Genomic DNA, 15,836 nt, shown 5'->3' with positions numbered 1-15,836 from the left:
ACAAAATATTTTTGGGAGCTTTATAACAGTGTAACTTTCTTTTTTGGAAACATACAAAAAATATAGAATGGTGTTCATGAACAGACTTAGGGGTGTTGTTGTTGCTGAAATACTGAAAAAATGTTGCTGACTGCCAAGCCCATGCTAGGCACTTCCTCCTTGTCCTCTGCTTTTGCTATTCCCTGCTGCAGTCAACTCTTCCTCTGGCATAGTGTTTCCAAGATGGCACCAACCATTTGAGGGTAGGTATCTTCAGGCTTCCATTTGTTATTTATTTTGTCAGTGGAAACAACAAAGCAAGAGTGAATGGACCACAAATCTCCAGAATCCTTGCTTGCTGTTCTGTCTGAAGATGACCACTGAGAAAGCCCATGGAAAGAAAGACCCTTAAGAAAGTTTCTTACCCTTTTTCCACAATCCTGAGCTTGAAATACAATCTGTACTGCTAATGGATACACACGCTCTGTTTCAGGAGTCAAACATTATGAGCTGTTATTTGAAGTCTATTATTTGAAGACTTAAAGACTTACTTTAAGTCTATTTTCTGGCCTTATTTAAACACCAGGGCAGTAGTATAGTTGCAGTCAAACATTTTCACAATAATTATGGAGCCCTCTTAATTGGCTTCACATGTAAGGAGAACTTAACTTCCAAGGTTCATTAATTCTCAGCCTTGGTATAAGTTTTCATTTTCAGATGTTCAGTCTTGAAACATTAGGAAGATAGGCAGAATATTTAACAATATAGATGGCTTCCACCATCAGGAATTAAATAATCAGGCTGCAGGGCATTGACTGTTGTAATGATTTCAGATCCACAGTATCTGCTGGGGTTTGGTTCCAGGCCCCCATATGGATAGCAAAGTCCATGGATTTTCAAGTCACTTTAAATACTATGGCATGATAAAATAGTGTCCCTTACATAAAATGCCAAAATCAAGGTTTTCTTTTTTTTCCTTTTATTCCTTTTTTAAAAGGAATTTATATACATATTTAAATATTTTCAAGCCATGGATGGTTGAATCCATAGCTGAAGAATCTGTGGATATTGGCTGGCCCAGTTCCATCAGGGGCTAGCCTGAAGAAGAGCCCTCCCTCCGGTCCATCTGCCTTGGTCCAGGCCTCAGAGGGAGAGAAGAATGCTGGACCTGATCCTCTCCCCCCCTCACCATTCCCTTCTCCTTTTGTGTCGTGTCTTTAGATTGTAAGCCTGTGGGCAGGGAACTGTCTGTTATCCCCTCTATTGTAAACCGCTCGGATTCCCAGTGATTGGGCGGTATATAAATAAAACCTATTATTATTATTATTATTATTATTATATTGAAGGGCCAACTGTATATACATCACGGAATGACAATGGCATAATATACTGTACAACTGCTACACTGACTGCAGAGAGTTGGTACAAAATGCTCTGATCTTCTAACTGCCCCATGTGACTTTAGAGCATGTCCACTTTCTAAGAAACAGTTGACTTGTGTATACGATACAGGCATTCCTCTTAAGTGATAAACTTTGGGCTCATTCCCACTTACCTTTAAACCGGTTTCGGATTCACCTTCGCTCCATGTTGGTAAATCGATTCCAAAAGGTCCATCGTTCCCACTATGAAAGTGGATCTTTTCATTATGTCCTTGTAATCACTTCTTTTTTTGGCACAATTGTCATCCACACTAGTTTGCGCCACTTCAAAATGCATGTCAATCATCTGTGTGTCATCAGTGACATAAGCGGCAGCCCAGGCTCTGGGTGGGGAGAGGGCGCTGGCAGGCACTGGGACTCTTGGTTGCGCATCACTCAGGAGGTGTTTCCCCCAAAGAGGTGCTTAGGAGCACAGTGCTAAAACGCTCAAAAGGCTCCATGGCATTTATAGATTTTTTTTAAAAAAATAAATTGATCGAAGATTCAATTCATTGGTTTTGCAACTACTTTCCTTTGCAAGTAATTGCAAAATCAATAAATCAAATCTATGAATTTTATTTTTTTTAAAAAAAATAATGCACCCAGAGGTCACACCACAAATACAAAGGCAGAGCTGAGAGAGGGAGGGATTGATGGGTCTACCAAAAACTGAGGAGGGATGGTAAACACCCCTCTGCCATTAGTCCCTCCCCTCCAGAATGATGCAGTTCAGATCCATCATTCCCACTTGTTGAACATGCTCCAGAATTGATTCTTTCCAAAAGAACCACCAAAGAACTAGTGTCAGGAAAGAGTGCTTTTTGCGTTTGCCTCAATTCATCGTGATTGAAACTGATCACACTAGGATCAGAACTGCTTTCAAATGGGAACGACAGTCTTATAAACCGATCAGCAATTCGCTTTAAATCACAGTGAGAACGAGCCCTATCTGTACAAGACGAATTCCTTGACAGGCTTAGGATCCAGCAGCTTTTTTAAAAAAATTAAACTTTGCACATGCCTAGTTCCTCCTTATCTGTAGTTTTGCTCTTTGTAGTTTCAGTTAACCACTCTCAACCCAGGGTGACCCGATGTTATGACTGCAAAGGAGGACAAGGCTCTGCAAAATGCAGGACATTCAAGGAAAATGTAGGACATTACCAAAGAAAAGCTAAACGCACTAATATAAATATAAATGCATGCCTCTTAGTCATGCTAAAAACAGGACATTTTGAAATTCCTCTTGGACAGAAGGTTGAAATATAAGACATGTCCTGGAAAAGGAGGATGTCTGGTCACTCTGTGTCAATCGAAATATAAAAATATTACAGATATAAGGTTCAGTACAATCTACAGCTTCAGGCATCCACTGGGGGTCTTGGACTGTACCCCACACAGGTAAGGGGATGACTACTGTACTTTCTTCAAGATGTGATGTCATGACTGCAAAACCACACTGTTGCCTAAACATTTGGAATCAATTCTTAATGAGATTGCCAAGAAGTTGAAATGCAACAAAATTTTGTGAAACTGTACTAAATCTTTGTGTGGCTATCCATCCAAAAAACCACATAAATTTTTCAAAATATACACCTCAAGGTAAATTGGTGACAGAAATTGCAGCAATTGTCTATCTCTCCTATACTACTATGAACACAGAATAACTACAACTGTGAAAGCGTTCTAAATTAAGCATCATATTTGGGAACAAATTGTAGATTTTTTTTTTAGCAACAAGTACACATTATGTTTTTTCCAAGTGTTATTTCCTCCTTCCTTAAGAAAGGGAAAACATTTGGCAGTTTCCAAATTTTTACTCTCACTGGTAAATAGATCATGTTTACTGGACCTGGCTATTAACTGAAACATTTAAGATTATGAAGATAACAGATAATGTATATTTCCCTACTTTGATATAAATAATAACCCCAGCTGTTGCCAGTGTGAAAGTACTATACATTTTTGGGTATACATGTTAGCATTGATTATGGGACAATGCTGTTTCTAAATCTATATAAATACAGTACATACTTTTGTTTGTTGGTTTTAAAAAGATACAGCAGCACTTGCAGAATCTCAAGATTTCATATCTTGTGACACATATGGCTCCAAGGCAATGTTTGCAACCCCATATCCCCTCACAAAATTAGGGTCACCATTTTTTTTAAATTAAAAAATGGTACACAGCACTTAAAGATGTAAATTTCCTTGATGGTGAAGTGGTGGTGATGTCTTTTCTTTCTTTTTCTTTTTTGGGCAAAATTACAAATATTCAGTAACACTGGGAGGAAATGCAGTATTAGCATGCTTCACATGCTAAATGTCACTTTGTTACTACAGGACCATAAAATGCATTTTTCTAAATTGGCTACACATAAAATTTTATATATTAAAAATAAAGTTTATTCAGAAACAAAAACATCTGTTTGAAATGTTGGTTTTTGAGCTACAAAGACCTGAATAACAAGGAATACCTAAACTAACCTCTTCTTCCCTCTCCTCATAAACTAGAAAAAGTAAACAATAAAAATGAGGGGGGCCATCAGGATTTAGTCCTGTATAGTACCAAGTGGGCATAGAGCACACATGCATAGAAAAAGAACTCAGAAAAGGAAACTATGACTAAGAAATATAATGATGTGGGATTGTGCCCATAATCTTACATAAAAGTCTACCTGCTATATAGTTTTTAGAAGTAATTGTCTTAAATATTTTATTAATCATTCTTAAAGAAAATATTCCATAATCCATTCATTTCCCCCCAGAAAATAACAAACATCGTGATGACAAGGAAATATAAGATTAGTCACATCGAAGTGCTGTGAGTTCACTTGACCATCTGGCAGAAGTAATCACCTCTAGGAAGACCACCTTGAGTATGAGCACATGCTCATCTACAGATACAAGAAATTCAAATGACTTGTTCATTTGCTGTGACAGCAACCACGTCAGCGCTGGAGCTGTGGCTGTTGGGTAAAGATGTTGCAAGCTTTTAAAGAAACTGTTTACTGAAAATAGAGTGGTGGACAATGGAGACACTGATTACTAGGCTACAATTGCAGTGACATACAACTTTAAAGAAGAAAATGTAAGGCTTCACTCACGAAGATGCAACAGGTACAAAACTGTAGATATGGTAATGGGAAGATATTTTTCAGATCTGGATGATGCAAAGGAACAAAAGCATTTCCATTTGTAATTGTATGACTATCGGGTAGGTGCTTTCCTTGAGGCCACCAGAACTGTTGCCAGCCTCCACAAAGTCATGGGAATATCCTCCATGCTGTTAATCTCGACATCTTGATGTCTGGATGAAGAACAGGCCGTGCGAGTCAGACAGCAGATCCAGTTATGCCGGTAGTTGAATGTAGCAATCCTTGGATAACTGGAGAAGCAGTGCAAACTGTGGTTGTCTGGGCAATACTGAGCTATCAAAATGGCATTGGACCAATCCCTATTAAGATCTGCCACCACTTTCCCCAGTAGCAGGAATGGAGGGAATAGGTACATTAGACAGCCTGACCATCTCTGAAGGAACTCATCTCCCAGGGATCCATCTCCTATCCCTGCTTTCAAATAGCACTGGGACATTTCTTGTTGGTCATGGCTATGAATAGGTCCATGTGACATGTGCTCCAAACCAACGTTATGAGCTTGAGGGCCCAGTTTGATAGAGACCATGCATGTTGGAGAATATGAGCACAACTGAGCAAATCTGCCAAAATGTTATGTTCCCACTAGATGGATGGCTACAGAATGAATGTGACTCATGGTGCACCAATTCCAAAAGACCATAATGAGTTTGAATAGAATCATGGAGCGTCACCTTGTTTGTTGATATAACAGATGGCAATAGTGCTGTCTGAAGTATCCTGTACTACTCTTCTTTATAACTTCCTTTCAAATGGTGAAAGGCTTTGATAGTGGCCTGAAGCTTCAGGACATTAATATGAAGTCGAGACTAGTTACTGACCGATGACCCTCAACCACCACACTTGCACAATGTGCTCCCCATCCTGTCAGAGATGCACTGGTGGTGACTACACAGGATGGATCTGACTATTGGAATGGCAGCCAGGAATGTAGGTTTGAGAAACTTGTCCACCAGAGGAGGGAACAATATACAGATGGTGGTAGAAGAAATCTCTTACATTGGCAATTCTGAAGAGGGTTGCAGTGCCTGAGGAACCAGTGCTGGAGGGGCTGAAATTTAAGGTGGGCTAGATATGTAAATGCTGTTGTTGCAGCCAAAAGGTCCCAAAGTCTCTGTACAGTAAGTGCAGAACACTGTGGATGCTGTAGTGTATTTCTGAGTGTGTATGTTCTGCTGATTGGGAGATAAACTCTGTTTCTGAGTGTGCATGTTCTGTTGACTGGGAGATAAACTTTACCCTGGAAGAATCCAATGTGGCTTTTGATATAATGGATGAGATGCGAATGGGAACATTTACGTCTCGGAGAGGAGTGACACTCCCTCGGAGAGTGGTGGAGTCTCCCTCCTTGGAAGTCTTTAAACAGAGGCTGGATGGCCATCTGTCGGGTTTGCTTTGATTGGGGGTTCCTGCATGGCAGGGGGTTGGACTGGATGGCCCTTGTGCTATCTTCCAACTCTCTCTCTCTCTCTCTCTCTCTCTCTATATATATATATATATATATATATATGATGGTAAAAGGACAGTAGGTTATATATATGATGGTAAAGGGACAGTAGGTTCTGGGGCAGAGTGTGAAGGAGATGGTACCTGCTGTTTCACAAGTCTCCATCCCTTGTTGGACACCTGGTACAGTCGGTAGCAACGGGAACTGGGCTGAGAGGCAGGTGGTGTAATACTGGACACTACTGAGGTTTAAAGTGTCAGAAGTCAGTATTGATTGCTGCTCCATACTGAATGCTGCTCTTCTTCTCTTTTGACCTCTGCTCAGTTGATACTGAAAGCGGCCTATAATACCCTGACTTTGATTGAGAAGATCAAAAGGTCTTTGCGTGGTGAGTGGAAGAGGCTGCTGGTACTGAATGCCCTGCTACCAGAAGAACGGTAGCCAGTGGGGTAGCCACTGGTGGTGAAGAAACAGCAAAAGTTGGAAGCTCCATGGGAACTGTGGCCAGTAATGGAGATGGCTGAATCAATACCAAAGATGCTGATACTGAAACTGTCTGATTTCTGTTTCCACGGTTTTGAAACCGTCAACAAGGCTGAGAGGAGGAGCTTGTTAGTAGCAGCTTGATCAGTGACTTGAAAGGATTTCTCCCAGTAGTAGTACCTAAGTCTGGAGACTTCATTTTAAAATGTCTGATGAGTGACCCTGCAGAAAATGGAGCAATATGCCCCTCACCCAGACAAAAGGGATGTGTGTTTCTGTGAGAGAATGAGAGATATGGAAAGCTTAGAGGGCACATAAGACAAGAGGCTACATAATATGAACTGTAATTCAAAATATGTAACATTCATACATCCAATGAAAATTCTAACCCACGAAAGCCTGTACCATAATAAATCGATTCAAAGTACCACAAGACTCTTGTCGTTCTGCATCAAACTAACAGAACTGCCCATCTGGAAATAACTTTGTTTTCTGTTTCTGACAAGAACAGAACAGACAGGGAACTCAGGACTCCCCTCCACTCATATGACTAAATCCAGTGCCATCTGGTGTCTGAACTATATAACACCACTGTGAGTGGATGGCTTTTATATAAAGGCACCAGATCCTGTCCAATCTTAGAAGCTAAGCAGAGTCAGCCCTTGTTAGTGCCTGGATGGGAAACCATCAATGAATACCAGGTGGCGTAAGCTATATTTCAGAAGAAGGAACTGGTAAAACCACTTTTGAGCTTTCCTTGGCTAAGAAAACACTAGAGAACCAACGCAATATAATGATTTGACTAGGACAGTGGGAGTTCAAATCCCTGCTCGCCCATGGAAACGCACTGGGTGACTTCTTTTGGTCAAATTCTGCCAATAAAAGCCTGCCTTAGGGTTTCCATATGTCAGAAATGACTTGAAGGCACAACAACAAGAAAGCTCTATGAAATTCATGGGACCTGCCTAAGTTGACAAATAGTTTGTTTCTGTTTCTGTTTTTTTATACTTATACAGTCCTAAAATCACTTAAGAGACAATACAGTCGTACAATCATACATTCATACAATACAAAACATTCAAGAACACAAACATCTAACCTTTAAACATAAACTGACTTCCTGAACTCTGTCCTGGCAAAGTCTGTCACTGCCTAATTCCCCCCCTTCCTACTTGAGAAGCTGAATTGTGATTAATTTACACTATTTCTAATTTACTAGTTTAACTATTTCTAGTATATCTTAACTCCTCATTCACCTTGTAAGAAAGTGATCCACAGTTGCCATTCTTATTTACATTTCTCCGAAGAGTCCCCTCTTAAAATACAGGTAAGCTTATTAATTTCTACAAAATCTAACACTTTATGCAACCATTCCTTACTAACCAGACTTTCACTTATTTTCCATCTGGTCTCATATAACATCCGCACTGCTGTTGTCATATATAGTATATCAATTTCCTATACTTATTTTCTAATTTGACAGATAATTTGAAGCTGCATGCATCACATATACACATATAACATAGGGCCTGTAAGGAGTCAGGGACAGGAGAGGAGGTGGGAAAGAAGCACAGAACTGTCTTCCAATTCTGTTCCCCTCAATACAAGTCTTTTACTTCATTATAAAATAGAAAACACATTCAGGGGTAGCCTTGTTGGCCATACAGCAAAACACAACAAAAGAATGATACGTTTATTGGCCAAGCAAAGTCCAGAGAATACTTCATGCAAGTTTTCAAAGCTTTACCGGCTTCTTCATCAGGCAAGGATGTTAAAAATCATACCAGCAGTGGCATTACTGATTGGGGTATCACCTGGTGCAGGGGATGGGGCTTCCAGGGAGTAAGGCCAAAGGGCTCTGGCTTACTCATGAGTAAACCAGCACCCAAAAGGACAGGATAGGATGGGAGGGTGCTCTGGTCACCCTCCCTGGCGCCATTTTACTCATTAGTAAACTAGCACCCAGCAGCGAGGGGGGTGCTCTGGGCACTCCCTCCTTGCTGTCACCATTTTATTCATGAGTAAAATGTTGCACAGAAGGGATTAGGGGTGCACTTGGCCTGGTATTACCCCTCTTCTAGGGTGTCACCAGATGCAATCTGTATCCCCCACACCCCTATAGTGATGCCACTGCATACCAGAGGGGAAAAGGTGAAGATGTTAAAGTCACAGACCTACATTCTGTCTCAGATGTTACACTCTTGTCAGTTAAGATAGTATTGTGGGTTTTCAGTACAGGCAGTGGCCATGTGAGTGAAGCTTCAAAAGCTTGCACGGTGGATTTTCTGCATTTTCATTAGCCAGTAAAGTTATCACTTCTTTGTGGATGTTATATTCTGCTGTATGGCCACGTTGCTACCCCTGAATATGTCTCCTGGATTTGAAGATACCAAATTTTGCTGCAACAGGGGAAGCTTTAACAAGAGGGAGCAATGGACTGGAACTGTTTTTAAAAAGTTTTTACCTCCAAAAAAACCCCCCTTTCATTGGATTACAATTGGCAAGTTTTCCCTGTATAGCAACTAAAACTTTTTCCAGATATAACAGTACAGAGACCCCTTGAGAAATTCAATATTCTCTTCCTAAGAAAGAAGCAGTTAGCTTCACACAGGAGTCCGGACAGGGACATAGGTCTCTTAAGGGAAGTTACTTTTCTGTTGTCCCTGGTCCATACATTGCCAAGAAGGATTGGCTTCTGCCTGTGCTGAAATCCCTTAATACTATCTTAACTGACAACATACTAACATCTGAAAAGGCATGCAGGCTTGTGACACTAACAATATAGTGTATAGAATCATTATTACGGTCATAGGCCAGCACAGATAAAAAGGGGGATACAGAATTAATGAAGGTAAAAACAGTATTTAAAGCATCTTTTCGGATTCCAGTATAGCAAGACAAGATTGGTACTAGTCTACTGTGGAGGTCATTGCCTGGCATGTTTTAACTACAGCTTCACAAAATATGGCAACATTATATGTTGACACTAACATCTTCTCCTGTTTTTTCCACCTGTATGTTTTTTAACATCTTTGCTTGATGATAAATCTGGTAAAGGTTCAAAAGCTTGCATTATACATTTCCTGCATTTTGGTTGGTCAGTAAAAGTAGATTTTGTTGTATTTTGCTTCATTACAGGATTTGTCCATGTGATAGCTTAAATAGCACAAGGGTAGCATGCATATAAAGCTCTTCATAATTCCTCTTGAAAATGAACCACTATCATGGTATTCAAAGAAGTAGCTGTACTATTAGCCTCTTACAGCATTAAAAGGATGAAGGAAGAGGGAAGATACAACTGATTTCCTGAGGAAAATACAGTCCATCCACAACCTCCCAGAGAACACCACAATAGCGCCTATGGATGAGGAATCTCTATACACCAATGTCCCACACCAAGATGGGCTACAATGGATGTAGCATCCTGAAAGACGCTACAGCAAACCTAGAGACCAAACTCTGCCACTTTGTATTTATAACGACTTCACTTTTGGGTAGGGTTGCCATAAGTCAGGACCTCCAAACCGGGACAAATGTAGGACACATTTTTTAAAATGGAGGACACACGAAAAAATTTGATGCTTTTTAAAAAAATGTTAATATAAATGCATGTTTCTTAGGCATGATCAAAATGGAGGACATTTTGGCATTATTCCTAGACAGATGGCAGAAATGTACTTCCCTTTCTGGCCAAACCACCACCCTCCATTCCGTCATCATCACTATCATTTTTAAAACAAGGCAGACCTGTTAGCATTAAAAGCACCAGAAATACACAAAAAAGACACTTTGATGGAAATAAACCTTTGGAAATGGGCACCCACCACCTCCTCCTACTCCTCCTCTTACTTCTTCCTCCTCCTCATCATTGGTTGAATTTTGCACCAGGAAATGGCGCTTTTCCCACCCCTGGCCCAGAGGCCTATCCTCCTCGGTCCTCCTCCTCCTCTTCCTCCTTCTCCAAAGCTCACTGGCCAATGGCAGACTTGGGCTGGAAACAGGCCAGCCCCCGCTCTTCTGCCATTGGCCAGACAGCTTCGGGGACGTGCGCTCCTTTTTAAGCCCCGCGCGCAGGCGCGCAAGAGGGGCAAGCATGCGCTGCTGCCGGCCGCTGCCTGGGCAAGTGCTGCGGGTGGCGCAGCAGCTGCGCAGAAGAAGGAGGAGGAGCAGAGGAGGAGGAGGGCAGCGCGGTTGAGGAGGAGGAGGTGGGTGGCCGGCCAGCGCCAGCCGCATTAGCAGCCGCGGCAATGGCCGCATGAGTGGGCCCAGCCCGGAGGCTGGGCCCAAACCCAGGATTTAGGGGGAACCGGGCCGGGGTGGGTCCAGTTCCTCCAAAAGCAGGATTGTCCCGGGAGCCGCCGGGATATGGCATCCCTACTTTTGGGAATAATATGTACTTCGAAGTCAGTGGAACTGCCATGGGCACCATGTAAACATCTTCATGTGTGGCCTGAAACAACACTCCCTCACCACAAAGCCTGTCCTCTACCTATGCTTTCTTGATGACATCTTTGTAATTTGACCACACATAAAGCAATCATTTGTGAAAATTCCAACAACTTCCACCCATCCATCAACCTGAGCCGGGAACAAACCATACAGGAGCCCTGGTCATGCAGTGGTTAAATGCCTGTACTGCAGCCACTCACTCACAAACCATAAGATTGCAAGTTCAATACCAGCAAAAGAGCTCAAGCTTGACTCAGGCTTGCATCCTTCCGAGGTCGCTAAAATGAGTACCCAGATTGTTGGGGGCAATTAGCTTACACTTTGTAAACAGCTTAGGGGGTGCTTAAGTGCTCTGGTAAGTGGTATAGAAATGTATTTGCTACTTGCTATACAACAAATTCACTGTCTTGATACCACTGTGCCGCTGTGGACTTCTAAGCACTACGGTCTGTCGAAAACCCATTGATGCTATACATACTTAAATACTTCCAGTTTCCATCCAGGACACACTCCCAAATCTATTGTTTACAGCCAAGCCCTCAAATATAACCCCATTTGCTCAGACAGAGATACAAAACTCTTGGATATACAACAGGCATTTCTCAAACTACAATACTCATCTAAGGAGCTGAAGAAACAAATTGACAAGGCAAAATTAATACTCAGGAACCATTTACTACAAGACAGACCAAAACCACAAAATGACAGAACACCCCTAAGTAATCACGAATAGTCCCCAGCTGAGACCACTCAAATACATAATCAGTGAGTTACAACCAGTTCTGGAGAATAACACACACCTCTCACAAGCTCTGGGACATAGCCCTTTACTGGCCTATGGACAGCTTCCAAATCTTAAAACAACTACTCACTTACAATACATAATATGGATAGTAATTCAGGGACAAACCCCAGCCAAAAACCCAAATGCCACTTCTGTCCCCACACCTACTCTGGGAACAATGTTATAGGGGCCAATACTATCACTCCTACGCAGAGGTATATTTATTTGCTTTTCCTCTAATGTGATATATGCCAGTTCTGGGCACCACAATTTAAAAAGGATGTTGAAAAACTGGAGTGTGTCCAAAGGAGGGTGACTAAAATGGTGAAGGGTCTGGAAACCATGCCCCATGAGGAACGACTTAGGGAGCTGGGGATGTTTAGCCTGGAGAAGAGGAGGTTAAGAGGTGATATGATGTTTTGGGATACATTTTACCAAGCTGTAATTCAATGAATAAAGTAACTCAGTCACCTGATTCAGTAATACAAAGGCAGAGCTAGATGTTATCTGCCCTAAAAGACTGTGTACTAACCTGTTCTAGGGATATTTACACATAAGCATGCATGCTGAAATGTAGATGGCTATACCATAGGTTTTGTTAGTAAATTCTATGAAGTGTCTGGGAATTTTTGTAATAATGGGGTGTTGAACTGTTTATTATTGATGTGTGAGAAAAATATATGCATATGCAATTGACAAGTATTTTTTGTTTTTAAGAGACCTGGCCTACATATTTGCAGGTATCAGATAGTTTAACTGGCAATATCAATGACTGATTGAACTTGTTTCCAAGTTTCAAAACTGATTTACAAATTGTGACAGACTATGGTATGTATTAAGAATTTGGGGTGGAGTATCAACGCTCTGAGCCAGCATGGCGTAGTGGCTTGAATGTTAGCCTATGACTCTCGAGACCAGGGTATGATTCCCAGCTCAGCCAGGAAACCCACTGGGTGACCTTAGGTAAGTCACACTATCTCAGCCTCAAGGGAAGGCAATGGCAAATCTCCTCTGAACAAATCTTGCCAAGAAAACCCTGTGATGGGGCTGCTGTAAGTCAGAAGACTTGAAGGCACACAAAAAACAACAAATTGAAGCTCAGTTTAACTATCCAACATTAAACCAGTAAAATGGTAATAATGATAAAATAAATCATTTTGGAAGAGTGACGGTGAATCTAATGATGCGGCTGTGAGAGGGTCTCTCCTCTCCTTTGCTGAGTGCAGCATTTGCTGGATTTTCTTGGTTGGTTTGTAAACCATTTGGAGGTTGTGCAGGAGTTTACTGCATACCTTGAAGCTGTGGACAAGTCTGCATAGGGACCACCAAACGCAGTGTCCAAACACGAACCAAGGAACATGAGAGACACTGCAGACTGGGTCAGCCAGAAAAATCAGCAGCAGAACACATTATAAACCATCCTGAGCACAAAATGCTGTTTGAAAACACTGAAATTCTGGACCATGTCAACAACTACCCTGTCAGGATGGACAGGGATGCCACTGAAATCCACAAACACTTGGGCAACTTCAACAGGAAAGAGGAAGAAACCCTCAAAGTAAATAAACTTAGGCTACCAGTCCTGAAGAACACCAAAACCAGGACTCAGCAAATGCACATGAGAAACCACTTAGGGTCAGGGGCTTTCCCAGCAGACAATAATCACCAATTAGCAGACACTAATCCTCTTTTGCATTTCCTCCTACCCTGAGGAGGCCATCAACAACAGAACAATACTCAGATTAACATGGGTATCACTCCTCCTTACCCAGGGTCACACAGTATATACATACCCAACTCCTTTCCAGGCAAGCATTCTCTGAAGATGCCATCCACAGATGCTGGCGAAACATCAGGAATAAACTCTTCTCAAACATGGACACATAGCCCGAAAAACCCACAAAAAACTATCTTTAAGAGAATGTTTGCACATCAAAGTACATCACACTCCCATTCTCAGCAAGAGGTCTACTTCCATTGATTTTTGGACTTTGTATTAGTTCAGGTATAACACTTAGTAGGTCTTTTGCTTTGTTCTCTTTCCTCTGACAATACCTAATAATTCTTCTGTCATAAGGAACAATTGCAAAGAAAACAAATATTACTGGTAATTTGTTTTAAAATGTTTATCAGATGTCATGATTAACAGGACAAACCTATGCATGTCTACTCAGAATTAAGCACAGCTGAATTCAATGGCCATACCCTCATGCAAACCTGTTGCTCACAAAAGCCATCCTATGTGCACCAAATGTGAGCACCTTTGAAGATGGCTGGACTTACCTTGGAATAATGTTATTCACGATCTTTTAAAAAGACATTCCTCTTATGAAAGATCTGACACCTGGAGGAGTTTCCTGACAGGTAACCATATAAAAGCATGTTGCAAGAAAAAAGTTTTGCGATACCTTTATTAGGATTAACTATAAAGTCACAAAAATGTGCCAAGCTTTTAATCCCCCCCCCCCCTCCAGCTCATCAAGTGAGATGGCAAACAGTGGGGCGGGGTGGTTAATAATATAACATATAAAATTGTTTTCAGACTATGTGTACAAGGTGTATAGGAAACGTAAATGAATTTCATGTTTAGGCTTGGGTCCCCTCTCCAAGATATTTCATTATGGATGTGCAAGTATCCCCCCAAACCAAAACACTTCTGGTCCTAAGCTTTTCAGACAAGGGAGGCTCAACCTGTAGTCCCCTTAGTGACCTTGTTTGTTGTTCTTGTTGTTGTTGTGTACCTTCAAGTTGCTTCTGACTTATGGTGACCCTAAGGTGATGCTATCATGGGGTTTTCTTGGCATGTTTCTTCAGAAGGGGTTTGCCTTTGCCATCTATGAAGCTGAGAGAGTGTGACTTGCCCAGAGGCACCCAGGGGGTTTAAGTGACCTCGTTGTTGTTGTTGTTGTTGTGTGCCTTCAAATCATTCCCAATTTATGGTGACCCTAAAGGACACTACATGGGGTTTTTCATGGCAGGATTTGTTCAGAGGAGGTTTGCCATTGCCTCCCCTGAGGCTGAGAGAGTGTGACTTGCCCAGGGGCACCCAGCTCCAGCTTCCAAAACTGTATTTGGTACATTTTGGTTGTTCCCATAGAGGTATCCCTGTTTTGCAGGGTGACCAGCTGTCCTCCTTTTCCAGGACCTGGAGGAATTCCAGAATGTCCTACATTTCGAACAGGACTCAGAAGCAATTTATATTTATGTGAGTGTTTTTTAAAGTTTTATTTAGTAATGTCCTACATTTTGCTGTGCCTTGTCCTTCTTTGTGGCGAGGACACACATGGTCTGTTTTGTGGATTTTGGATGTTACTGTACTTTGTATGTCTGGGGAAACCCAGCTGTTCTATAAGGGACCCAACAGCAAGATGCCCAAGGGTCCAAAACACACTGCGGAAGTAATGCAGTTGGACCCTGGATAAGTGCTGAGGGATCCTGGGAACTGCAGTTTTGTGAGACATTCAGCCTTCTCTGCCAGAGAACTTTGGGGCCACAACAGACTGCAGAAATAACCCACTTTGGGACCCTTTAACTGCCCTGGTTTAGTGACAGCGAATCCTGGGAATTGTAGCTTATTGTGGCACCAGAGTTCTCTGGCAGAGGAAGCTAAAGGTCTCACAAAGCCAGTTCCCAGAATTCCCTGGCATTGAGCCAAGGCAGTTAAAGCGGTCTCAAACTGGATTATTTCTGCAGTGTGGCTTTGTAACAAGGAAGGAAAAAATAACTTAAAAACAGTGAGGGACAGCGTTTCCTTTGTCCTAATAATCCAGTGGTTCCCAAACTCTTTTGGGGCTTCCACTCCCAGAATCCCCAGCCATGTTGGCTAACAAATTAGGGATTCTGGGAGCAGGAGTGAAAAGCCATGAAGTTGGGAAACCACTGAATTATTAGGGCAAAGGCGGCAGGGAGGGGAACAGCCAGGCTTCTGCCAGGCCTTCCTCCTCATCTCCATGCTTCCCTCCTCTTCCTCCTCTCTGAGGTAAAACAAAACAGGCCCCGCCCACTCCCTGTTAGCGCCACGTACCTTAGCGCGCGCAACGCACCTTCGTCCCCATTCCCCTGGCAGGCGCAGCCTACCTTGGCTGCCTCGCGGCGGCCCAATCCTAACCCTACGCGATGCC

At 42.1% G+C, this 15,836-nt stretch overlaps 1 protein-coding gene across 1 annotated transcript in view; it reads right to left on the bottom strand.

The window, feature by feature from the left end:
• Positions 1 to 15,794, bottom strand: part of PIK3C2A (phosphatidylinositol-4-phosphate 3-kinase catalytic subunit type 2 alpha) — a 94,307-nt gene extending 78,513 nt beyond the window's left edge. The window contains exon 1 of the mRNA XM_089521065.1: positions 15,740 to 15,794. The gene's annotated coding sequence lies outside the window, so the exon portion shown is untranslated. The remainder of the gene's footprint in view (positions 1 to 15,739) is intronic.
• Positions 15,795 to 15,836: the final 42 nt, after the last annotated feature.

This window comes from Sceloporus occidentalis, unplaced genomic scaffold (genome assembly GCF_023333645.1).
Source record: "Sceloporus occidentalis isolate IW3139 unplaced genomic scaffold, rSceOcc1.0.p SCAF_4, whole genome shotgun sequence".
NCBI classification, from domain to species: Eukaryota; Metazoa; Chordata; class Lepidosauria; order Squamata; family Phrynosomatidae; genus Sceloporus; species Sceloporus occidentalis.
This window is presented reverse-complemented; position numbering and strand designations above follow the sequence as displayed.